The sequence below is a fragment of the Eleutherodactylus coqui genome, chromosome 13 (assembly GCF_035609145.1).
Source record: "Eleutherodactylus coqui strain aEleCoq1 chromosome 13, aEleCoq1.hap1, whole genome shotgun sequence".
In the NCBI taxonomy this organism is placed as follows: domain Eukaryota; kingdom Metazoa; phylum Chordata; class Amphibia; order Anura; family Eleutherodactylidae; genus Eleutherodactylus; species Eleutherodactylus coqui.
In genome coordinates, this window is record NC_089849.1 from 66,722,344 (window position 1) to 66,735,348 (window position 13,005).

Here is a 13,005-nt window from a genome sequence, read left to right on the forward strand (position 1 = left end):
GAAAGCTTTTTGACAGGTAGTTTCTTTATTCCCCCACTTAATGAGCCAGTGCCACCTCCATGTGCAGTTCTACCACCTCACCCGCTCTCATAGGGTTACCCTTGAGCTGTAGTACCGTGGAGACGTTCACGGTATTAGCTCTAGAGTGTAGACTGGAGCTTTCATCTCTAACCCACAAGAGATTACTTTTTCTCTCCACACTTATAATTGTGAAACATTTCAAACTCTCATAAATCAACATGATTGCAGCCTCTAACCTCAAAGGGAAAATGAGAGCTCAAATGCCTGATACAGCTGGGGAAAAGGATTCACTTATCACAACTGCTGCTTGAAGAAACTCTAGCCCACTCTCGGAGATCAAAACAATTACATACAAAGATCACGTTATTTATTTCACCGAGCGGTGGCATGGATACAAATGAGTGTTTATACTGCATTATTAAAGAGTTTGCCACTTAAAAAATAGAACCCCATTAAATAAAGTTCAGTCGTCTTCTTATGCACTTTGTAAAAAAATTCTCAGCCATTTCTTGATGCATGACAACCAATAAGGATGCTACTACAGGGGTTGTCCAACCAGGTTTCCAAGACTTCTTCGGCCTTAATCAATTACTCAAATTACAGTGAAACCTCTCCAAAAGACCACATTTCTTAGAACTGACCCCCCACCCCTCCATCATCCAGACTTACTGCGGTGGATTTTTAGATTCCCTGATTTTATATATATATATATATATATATATATATATATATATATATTACATACACACATATACATATACACACACACACACACATATATATATATTGTGAGGGATTAGCGTTTAGGATCGGTAGCAACCTGGGCATAAGCAGTCAGAGACAGTGACACATAGGATAAAGTCTTTAGTCCAGGCTTTGCCTGGGTTTATTTCCAAGCAAACAAAGTAAAATACAGGCCTTTACATCAGGCAAACATAACGTAAATCCTGCTCGTCTGAGCACTTACTATACATGTAGCGTCCCTGTCTACGTACTGGTAAACAAATGGCTCCTGCACACAGCCAGCCAGGACTCTCAGACCTGCAAAGGTCTCAGCTCTCTCTTCCTAGGCCCTGTAGGCCCAGGCTTTATATGGCCTGGTACCAGCCCCACCTGGTACGTGGGAGTGACCATCCCACCCTTCACTTTGGTCACTCCAGGAAAAGCCAGCCCGGATTATGCGGCTTGGAGCCACTTACTTGCTACAACGTGTCAGTAACTTAATGTTACTGACACCATACTGCCGGCTTCCTCCACCGAGCCCAGGCTGCTCGGTGGCACGTATCTGGCCAAGTGCTCCCCAAAGCCGCATGGGAGAGCATCCTAGGTGAAATGTAACGGCCCTCCAGCTCTTTGCCGGTCACTGTCTCACATACCCTCCCCCTCTGTTCGAGCCTGTGGGGTCAGACACCTTTAGCCGCCATACAATGCGTCCTTGACAAAGCATCGGCATTGCCCTGTAGCTTTCCTGCTCTATGTTTTATGACACCAGTACGCCCTGGTATATCGGAGAACACATCTGAATAACGTCATATACATTCCCTAGACTCTTGCTGTCGGGATTTGGACAGGGACCCTGATACACGCACCTCTGGGACCTCACCATGGGGGGTGCTCACTGCAGTCAGGGCTTCTCTGTCCTTGCATGGCTTAATTAGATTTACATGGTACAACTGTTCTGGTTTCCGCCTACCTGGCTGGTATACCTTATAATTTACCTCTCAGACTTGCTCAATTATTTCATAGGGCCCTTGCCATTTTGCTAGTAATTTACTTTCTAGGGTGGGCACCAACACTAGTACCCGATCCCCAGGGTTGAAGGTTCTCACCTTGGCGGACCGGTTATATACCCGGCTTTGGGCTTCTTGAGCCTGCTGTAAATGTTCTCTAACAATGGGCATGACCGCCGCAACTCGATCTTGCATGAGGGAGATGTGTTCGATAACACTCCTATAGGGGGTGGACTCGTGCTCCCAGGTCTCCTTAGCTACATCAAGGAGCCCTCGGGGATGTCTACCATAAACTAATTCAAAGGGAGAGAACCCAGTGGAGGATTGTGGGACTTCACGGATTGAGAACATTAAATATGGCAGCAGACAGTCCCAGTCCTTCCCATCCTTATTGACTACCATTTTTAGCATGCTATTTAGGGTCTTATTAAATCTCTCAACCAGACCATCCGTCTGTGGGTGGTACACCGACGTCCGTAAGTGCTTAAAGGAGATGTCCCGCGCCGAAACGGGTTGTTTTTTTTTTTAAACCCCCCCCCCGTTCGGCGCGAGACAACCCCGATGCAGGGGTTAAAAAAACCACCCGCACAGCGCTTACCTGAATCCCGGCGGTCCGGCGTCTTCATACTCACCTGCTGAAGATGGCCGCCGGGATCCTCTGTCTTCATGGACCGCAGGGCTTCTGTGCGGTCCATTGCCGATTCCAGCCTCCTGATTGGCTGGAATCGGCACGTGACGGGGCGGAGCTACACGGAGCTACACGGAGCCCCATAGAGAAGAGGAGAAGACCCGGACTGCGCAAGCGCGGCTAATTTGGCCATCGGAGGGCGAAAATTAGTCGGCACCATGGAGACGAGGACGCCAGCAACGGAGCAGGTAAGTATAAAACTTTTTATAACTTCTGTATGGCTCATAATTAATGCACAATGTACATTACAAAGTGCATTATTATGGCCATACAGAAGTGTATAGACCCACTTGCTGCCTCGGGACATCTCCTTTAATATTCAGCAGCTTACACAATTCCTTCATGACCTTTGACATAAAGGGGGTTCCTTGGTCCGTCAGGATCTCTTTTGGTATGCCCGTGCGGGAGAACATGTGAAGTAGTTCCTTTGCAATACCCTTGGATGACGTATTGCGTAAAGGAACGGCTTCGGGGTAACGGGTGGCATAGTCTACAACCACTAATATATGTTGGTGACCCCGGGCAGACTTTACCAAGGGCCCAACTAGGTCCATAGCGATCCGCTCAAACGGCACCTCTATGATGGGCAAGGGCACTAAGGGGCTCCGGTAATGGGGCATAGGAGCTGTTATTTGACACTCCGGGCACGACTCACAGTAACATTTTACATCACCATGTACCCCCGGCCAGAAAAAACGCTGAAGGATGCGTTCCCTAGTCTTTTCGCTCCCGAGATGACCTCCCAGCACATGCTTGTGCGCCAGGTCTAAGACCATCCTACGATAAGACTGAGGTACCACCAGCTGTTCCACAACCTCCCCACGGACCATGTCAACCTGATACAACAATTCTTGGTTGACTGCAAGGTGTGGAAACACAGTATCAGCCCCTGGGAATTGAGGTTCCCCATTTATCACTTTAACATTTTCCCTGGCTTTTACTAAGGTAAGGTCTCGGAGCTGCTCAGTTCCGAAATTGGCACGTGAGACCTCTAAGTCAGGCATAGCAACTACTTAATCCTGCACCTCCGTCTCACCCGCCAATACTGTTAAGGGAAAGTTATCCCCATTCTCTTGGGTCACCCCTACTGCCGGAACCGTGCCCTCAGGGTCAAACGGTTCTGGACACACATCATACACATTTGCATTATCATGAACCTTATTTGCAGACGACCCTCGGTGTCGCCACAAGTCCCAAAATAGGGGAAAGTCTCTCCCGAGGATCACGGTGTGCATTAGGGATTTTACGACGCCCACCTCATGGGTGGCAAGTCCACACGGAGTCTCAAGTCTTACAAGGGCAATAGGATACTCCTTGGTGTCCCCATGCACACACACAACCCCCATGCGATGGCCGGTGAAGGTTGTGGGATCGACCAGGCTGGAGTGCACCAGCGTAACCAAGCTCCCTGAGTCCAGTAGAGCTGTCACCGCAAAGTCATTCACCTTTAGGTGACATAATGGTCGATCAGTCTCTGACACAGTCTCTGCAGAACATACTGGCCGTGCGAACATCGACCTCCGCCGGGCAGAGTCACAGTCCATGGGTTCCACAATGAGGGGACAGTTGGCAGCAAGATGCCCGGGCTCATGACAGCGCCAACATCGTATGGGGGCCCGGTCTCCTTGGGGTTCTACCCGGGACCCGAATGTCCATTTGGGGCTCCTCCTCTGCCCCAAACGATCCCCCTCTGAGCCGCCTCCCCTGGGGACACTTTTGACACCCCTTACATATGGAACAGTCTTACCAGGTGCTCCGGCCGACTTGCTGTTCCCGGGGTTGGAACGTCGAGGAGGCACGGCTTGCAGTAAGTCCTCCGTGGCTTTATACCTCTCGACGAGGCTCACGAGTTGGCCGACATCCTGGGGACCCCCTTGTCCCACCCAGCGCTGAATTGCGGGGGGCAACGAGCGGATGAACTTGTCCAGAACCACTTTTTGTACGATCTCCGCCTGGGACGCCTCCTCCGGCTGCAGACACTTTCTCACCAGGTGGAGCAGGTCGTACATCTGGGAGCGAGCTGGTAGGTCGTCTGCGAAAGTCCAGGCGTGTACTCGTCGGGCCCGCACATGGGTGTCCACGCCCAAGCGTGCCAGGATCTCACCTTTGAGCTTGATATAGTCCTTGGCATCCTGCTCACCGAGGTCAAAGTAGGCCTTTTGGGGTTCTCCTGTCAGGAAAGGCGCTACTACCTCCGCCCACTAAGGCGCTGGTAATTTCTCCCTCTCGGCCACTCTCTCAAAGACCGCGAGATAGGCCTCAATGTCATCGGTGGCCGTCATCTTTTGTAGGGCCGCCTGTACCGCGGTACGGGTGGTGGGGAGCGAACCAGACGACCTCTGCACACTTTGCGCCAGGAGAGCATTAGTCTCAACCTGAGCTCTCATGGCCTCCTCATGGATCTTTTGCTGGGTCGCCGCCACTTGTTGCTGCTGGGCCAACGCTTGCTGTTGCTGCACGTTCATTTGTACCAGCTGCTTTATCAGTTCCTCCATCTTGGCAGTATCTGATGGCTGTGCCACTGCAGCTTTCACCCAGGACCTGGGGGTTACAGCACTCTTCCGTCAATCTCAGTTGGGCGGTTGCCCTTAGCAACGGTTCTCCAGCTGCTGCAGCAAAATGTCCATTAATTGGTGTATGTCTCTTTAAGACAGCTGCCCGCATCCAAACACCATATGTGAGGGATTAGCGTTTACGATCGGTAGCAACCTGGGCATAAGCAGTCAGAGACAGTGACACATAGGATAAAGTCTTTAGTCCAGGCTTTGCCTGGGTTTATTTCCAAGCAAACAAAGTAAAATACAGGCCTTTACATCAGGCAAACATAACGTAAATCCTGCTCGTCTGAGCACTTACTATACATGTAGCGTCCCTGTCTACGTACTGGTAAACAAATGGCTCCTGCACACAGCCAGCCAGGACTCTCAGACCTGCAAAGGTCTCAGCTCTCTCTTCCTAGGCCCTGTAGGCCCAGGCTTTATATGGCCTGGTACCAGCCCCACCTGGTACGTGGGAGTGACCATCCCACCCTTCACTTTGGTCACTCCAGAAAAGCCGGCCCGGATTATGCGGCTTGGAGCCACTTACTTGCTACAACGTGTCAGTAACTTAATGTTACTGACACCATACTGCCGGCTTCCTCCACCGAGCCCAGGCTGCTCGGTGGCACGTATCTGGCCAAGTGCTCCCCAAAGCCGCATGGGAGAGCATCCTAGGTGAAATGTAACGGCCCTCCAGCACTTTGCCGGTCACTGTCTCACAATATATATATATATATATATATATATATACATATACACACACACACGTACATACATACAGCTCTGGCGATAAAGGAGTTGTGATGATGCTACCGTCATGCTCCGCCCCTGATCGCATCACAGTGACGCTCATGCCAAGTGAATAACTTACATGCCCCACCCCTGATCACATGACAGTGATACTTATCCCGAGTGAATGACTTTACATGCTCTGCCCCTGATCACATGACTGTGATGTCACCAAAGGTCCCACATCCTTGTGCAGATTATAGGCAGACTACAAACCCCCTGCAGTCTAATTTGCTATGGAATACTAATGAACACCTAGCAGGACAGCAGCAATGTGCACACAGGACCTGTGATGATGTCACCATCATGAGATCAAGGGCAGAGCATGTAACTCCCTCACTGGGGATGAACGACCTTTGATGACTTCCCCGTCATGTGATCAGGGCGCAAAGCATGCAAGTCGCTCACAAACCTACTCAATCGCTCAAATACGGACAGACAAGTCATCGTTAGTATTTTGATTATATATTGGCCTCTTCCTTGTGAGAACCCTCACACTCCAGAGGACCATTTTTACCATTTGGATGGTCATGAAGAAGCCTAAGGAAACTCTTGCATTGGACTTACAGTCGAGAAGACCACTGGGCACTCCAGCTCCTCCTTGCTTCTCTGGACTAGGATTTGGAAATGAGGAGAGAAGACTCAGTAATAGGCCTTCTTGGGATCCGGCAGCAGATTGGTACATCACCATGGATGGACCACGTTGTTCTTGCTTAATGAAACTTTGTTCTACTAACAAGCACTTGACGTAATTAGAATGGTGGTATTCCCTTTGCATCAGCAAAGATTTTTGGTACTGGGTTTTGTGGGTGGTTGGTGCAGACCCCTCAATGATACATAGTCTCTAGCTTGGATATGCTGCTCAGTGTATTGCTTAGTTTGATATTTCGTGTAGTAACACATTTGGTCCCTAATATTTAACCTTCGGTAGTATGCAGCTTTTCCTTCTACCTGGACCAATATCTGTTGCGTTGCTCGCTTACTTCCACTACTCTGTGAAACTTTATCAGTTCGATGGTTGCTTAATAACAGGAGGTGCTATCTCCCTACCTATTGCCCTTCACCATCGCGCCATTTCACCCAGTACTTTCAGGAATCAAAATTTTAAAGAAACAGTTACATAAACGTTTTCTTAGCAATAGCAGTCTTTTATTGACATATCAAAATCATGGTCTGCAATCCCATGGTTCAAGACCCCACTAAGGAACATGGCATAATACAATGACAATGTACCAAAACATCCGTAATACTACGGGGCCTAATAAAACTCTTACAGTCGTCTCAAAGACGTTTCACTGTGTCTAGTAGTAATTGGATCTCAAGTAGCCAGAAAGAGTCCACATTTTAGTATCCATGGTACGCTCACAATACTCGGACCATCCTCACTACTACTATGCCAAACACGGATCACCGTAGATCCCTATAGTGACCTAAGTCCATTTCAATAGAAACACCAAAGATCTGATTACCATGGCTGTAGTATGAACACTAAACTGCAGCCCCTTTATGGCTGTGTAAAATAGTTGTCATGCAAACATTTGGGCACACTTGTCAAATTACAAGTTCTATCGTTTTGTTAGAATTTCTGTACGTTCTGAAGTGTCGCACTGTACTTTCAATGCCAAAAACGACGTAGGCTAAGGAATTAAGGCCTATTTGCACGCAATGATTATCGCTCAAAATTCGTTCAAACGATGGCATATGAGTAGAGATGAGCGAGCACCAAAATGCTCGGGTGCTCGTTACTCGGGCCGAAATTTTCGCGATGCTCGAGGGTTCGTTTCGAGTAACGAACCCCATTGAAGTCAATGGGCGACCCGAGCATTTTTGTATGTCGCCGATGCTCGCTAAGGTTTCCATTTGTGAAAATCTGGGCAATTCAAGAAAGTGATGGGAACGACACAGCAACGGATAGGGCAGGCGAGGGGCTACATGTTGGGCTGCATCTCAAGTTCCCAGGTCCCACTATTAAGCCACAATAGCGGCAAGAGTGCCCCCCCCCCCCTCCTAACAATTTTTACTTCTGAAAAGCCCTCATTAGCTAAGCACCACACTATCTCCAACAAAGCACAATCACTGCCTGCATGACACTCAGCTGCCACTTCTCTTGGGTTACATGCTGCCCAACCCCCCCCCCCCCCCCCCCCCCGCACGACCCAGTGTCCACAGCGCACACCAAAGTGTCCCTGCGCAGCCTTCAGCTGCCCTCATGCCACACCACCCTCATGTCTATTTATAAGTGCGTCTGCCATGAGGAGGAACCGCAGGCACACACTGCAGAGGGTTGGCACGGCTAGGCAGCGACCCTCTTTAAAAGGGGCGGGGTGATAGCCCACAATGCTGTACAGAAGCATTGAGAAATATAATCCTGTGCTACCGCCATCAGGAGCTGCACACGTGGGCATAGCAATGGGGAACCTATGTGCCACACACTATTCATTCTGTCAAGGTGTCTGCATGCCCCAGTCAGACCGCGTTTTTTTATAAATAGTCACAGGCAGGTACAACTCCGCAATGGGAATTCCGTGTGCACCCACAGCATGGGTGGCTCTCTGGAACCCACCGGCTGTACATAAATGTATCCCATTGCAGTGCCCTGGACATCAGAGCTAACGTCAGATTAAATGCAGGTGGGCTTCGGCCCACACTGCATGCCACAACCTGACCAGGGTTTTTAATTCATAGACACAGGCAGGTACAACTCCCTATTGTGAAGTCCCTGTGAACCCACAGCATGGGTGGCTCCTTGAAACCCACCGGCGGTACATAAATATATCCCATTGCAGTGCCCAGCACAGCTGATGTAATGTCACGTTAAATGCAGGTGGGCTTCGGCCCACACTGCATGCCCCAGTCAGACTGGGGTTCTTTAAAAGTGGACACATGCAGTTACAACTCCGTGTGGACCGACAGCATGGGTGGGTGCCAGGAAGCCACCGGCGGTACATAAATATATCCCATTGCATTGCCCATCACAGCTGAGGTAATGTCATGTTTAATGCAGGTGGGCTTCGGCCCACACTGCATGCCCCAGTCAGACTGGGGTTCTTTAGAAGTGGACACATGCAGTTACAACTCCGTGTGCACCTACAGCATGGGTGGCTCCCTGGAACCCACCGGCGGTACATAAATATATCCCATTGCAGTGCCCAGCACAGCTGATGTAACGTCAGCTTTAATGCAGGTGGGCAAAAAATTTATTGGATTACACTGTAGGCGAGGGCCCCAAAAAATTGGTGTACCAACAGTACTAATGTACGTCAAAAAAATTGCCCATGCCCAACCAAGAGGGCAGGTGAAACCCATTAATCGCTTTGGTTAATGTGGCTTAATTTGTAACTAGGCCTGGAGGCAGCCCAGTTAAAATAAAAATTGGTTCAGGTGCAAGTTTCAACGCTTTAATGAGCATTGAAACGTATAAAAATTGTTTACAAAAATTATATGACTGAGCCTTGTGGGCCTAAGAAAAATTGCCCGTTCGGCGTGATTACATCAGGTTTCAGGAGGAGGAGCAGGAGGAGGAGGATGAATAGAATACACAGATTGATGAAGCTAAAAGGTCCACGTTTTTGATGGTGATAGAGAACAATGCTTCCATCCGCGGGTGCAGCCTACGTATTGTTTAGGTATTGCTGCTGTCCGCTGGTGGAGAAGAGAAGTCTGGGGAAAACCAGGCTTTGTTCATCTTGATGAGTGTAAGCCTGTCAGCACTGTCGGTTGACAGGCGGGTATGCTTATCTGTGATGATTCCCCCAGCCGCACTAAACACCCTCTCTGACAAGACGCTAGCCGCAGGACAAGCAAGCACCTCCAGGGCATACAGCGCGAGTTCAGGCCACGTGTCCAGCTTCGACACCCAGTAGTTGTAGGGGGCAGAGGCGTCACGGAGGACGGTCGTGCGATCGGCTACGTACTCCCTCACCATCCTTTTACAGTGCTCCTGCCGACTCAGCCTTGACTGGGGAGCGGTGACACAGTCTTCCTGGGGAGCCAGAAAGCTGCCAAAGGCCTTAGAGAGTGTTCCCCTGCCTGTGCTGTACATGCTGCCTGATCTCCGCGCCTCCCCCGCTACCTGGCCCTCAGAACTGCGCCTTCAGCCACTAGCGCTGTCGGATGGGAATTTTACCATCAGTTTGTCCGCCAGGGTCCTGTGGTATAGCATCACTCTCGAACCCCTTTCCTCTTCGGGTATGAGAGTGGAAAGGTTCTCCTTATACCGTGGGTTGAGCAGTGTGTACACCCAGTAATCCATAGTGGCCAGAATGCGTGTAACGCGAGGCTCACGAGAAAGGCATCCTAACATGAAGTCAGCCATGTGTGCCAGGATACCTGTACGCAACACATGGCTGTCCACACTAGGAAGATCACTTTCAGGATCCTCCTCCTCCTCCTCCTCCTCAGGCCATACACGCTGAAAGGATGACAGGCAAGCAGCATGGGTACCCTCAGCAGTGGGCCAAGCTGTCTCTTCCCCCTCCTCCTCATCCTCCTCCTCCTCAACGCGCTGAGATATAGACAGGAGGGTGCTCTGACTATCCAGCGACATACTGTCTTCCCCCACCTCTGTTTCCGAGCGCAAAGCGTCTGCCTTTATGCTTTGCAGGGAACTTCTCAAGAGGCATAGCAGAGGAATGGTGACGCTAATGATTGCAGCATCGCCGCTCACCATCTGGGTAGACTCCTCAAAGTTTCCAAGGACCTGGCAGATGTCTGCCAACCAGGCCCACTCTTCTGTAAAGAATTGAGGAGGCTGATTCCCACTGCACCGCCCATGTTGGAGTTGGTATTCCACTATAGCTCTACGCTGCTCATAGAGCCTGGCCAACATGTGGAGCGTAGAGTTCCACCGTGTGGGCACGTCGCACAGCAGTCGGTGCACTGGCAGATGAAACCGATGTTGCAGGGTGCGCAGGGTGGCAGCGTCCGTGTGGGACTTGCGGAAATGTGCGCAGAGCCGGCGCACCATTCCGAGCAGGTCTGACAAGCGTGGGTAGCTTTTCAGAAAGCGCTGAACCACCAAATTAAAGATGTGGGCCAGGCATGGCACGTGCGTGAGGCTGCCGAGCTGCAGAGCCGCCACCAGGTTACGGCCGTTGTCACACACGACCATGCCCGGTTGGAGGCTCAGCGGCGCAAGCCAGCGGTCGGTCTGCTCTGTCAGACCCTGCAGCAGTTCGTGGGCCTTGTTCCTCTTCTCTCCTAAGCTGAGTAGTTTCAGCTCGGCCTGCTGACGCTTGCCCACCGCTGTGCTGCCGTGCTGCGCGACACCGACTGCTGGCGACGTGCTGCTGCTGACACATCTTGATTGCGAGACAGAGGTTGCGTAGGAGGAGGAAGAGAAGGGTGGTTTAGTGGAGGAAGCATACACCACCGCAGATACCACCACCGAGCTGGGGCCCGCAATTCTGGGGGTGGGTAGGACGTGAGCAGTCCCAGGCTCTGACTCTGTCCCCCGCCTCCACTAAATTCACCCAATGTGCCGTCAGGGAGATATAGTGGCCCTGCCCGCCTGTGCTTGTCCACGTGTCCGTTGTTAAGTGGACCTTGGCAGTAACCGCGTTGGTGAGGGCGCGTACAATGTTGCGGGAGACGTGGTCGTGCAGGGCTGGGACGGCACATCGGGAAAAGTAGTGGCGACTGGGAACTGAGTAGCGCGGGGCCGTCGCCGCCATCATACCTTTGAAAGCCTCCGTTTCCACAACCCTATACGGCAGCATCTCCAGGCTGATAAATTTGGCTATGTGCACGTTTAACACTTGAGCGTGCGGGTGCGTGGCGGCGTACTTGCGTTTGCGCTCAAACACTTGCGCTAGCGACGGCTGGACGGTGCGCTGAGAGACATTGGTGGATGGGGCCGAGGTCAGCGGAGTTGAGGGTGTGGGTGCAGGCCAGGAGACGGTAGTGGCTGTGTCCTGAGAGGGGGGTTGGATCTCAGTGGCAGGTTGGGGCACAGGGGGAGAGGCAGCGGTGCAAACCGGAGGCAGTGAATGGCCTTCGTCCCACCTTGTGGGGTGCTTGGCCATCATATGTCTGCGCATGCTGGTGGTGGTGAGGCTGGCGGTGGTGGCTTCCCTGCTGATCTTGGCGCAACAAAGGTTGCACACCACTGTTCGTCGGTCGTCTGCACTCTCAGTGAAAAACTGCCAGACCTTTGAGCACCTCGGCGGCGCTTTGGGAAACAGTTGGTGGATTATTCGGCCTGGCCCTGCCTCTACCCCTGGCCACCGCACTGCCTCTTCCAACCTGCCCTGCTGCTGCACTTGCCTCCCCCTCTGAAGACCTGTCCTCAGTAGGCGTAGCAAACCAGGTGGGGTCAGTCACCTCATCGTCCAGCTGCTCTTCCTCAGAATCCTCTGTGCGCTCCTCCCTCAGACTTACTCCAATTACTACTACCTGAGTGATAGACAACTGTGTCTCATCGTCATTGTCCTCCTCACCCACCGAAAGCTCTTGAGACAGTTGCCGGAAGTCCCCAGCCTCATCCCCCGGACCCCGGGAACTTTCCAAAGGTTGGGCATCGGTCACGACAAACTCCTCCAGTGGGAGAGGATTCGGAACCATTGCTGGCCATTCTGGGCAGGGGCCCGAGAACAGTTCCTGGGAGTCTGCCTGCTCCTCAGAATGTGTCATTGTAATGGAGTGAGGAGGCTGGGAGGAAGGAGGAGCAGCAGCCAGAGGATTCAGAGTTGCAGCAGTGGACGGCGCAGAATTCTGGGTGGTCGATAGATTGCTGGATGCACTTTCTGCCATCCACGACAGGACCTGCTCACACTGCTCATTTTCTAATAAAGGTCTACCGCGTGGACCCATTAATTGTGAGATGAATGTGGGGACGCCAGAAACGTGCCTCTCTCCTAATCCCGCAGCAGTCGGCTGCGATACACCTGGATCAGGAGCTCGGCCTGTGCCCACACCCTGACTTGGGCCTCCGCGTCCTCGCCCGCGTCCACGTCCTCTAGGCCTACCCCTACCCCTCAGCATGCTGTATTACCAGTAGTGCAGAAACAGAATGCTGTAATTAAATGTGCCGCTTATTGGCCTGTGGTTGGAGGCTGACTTCGCTTACGGAATGCACAGCAGAGGCAGGAAAGTATTTTGCGCAAGCCTGCTGTAACACTTAGCTGGCTGCGTATAAATTAGGACAACTACCCCCAGCAGAGACGCAGTACAGTCAGGACGGTTACAGGCAGCTCAAATAGATTTTTTTTCCCAAATTTTTTTGGAAAAGCCCACTGCC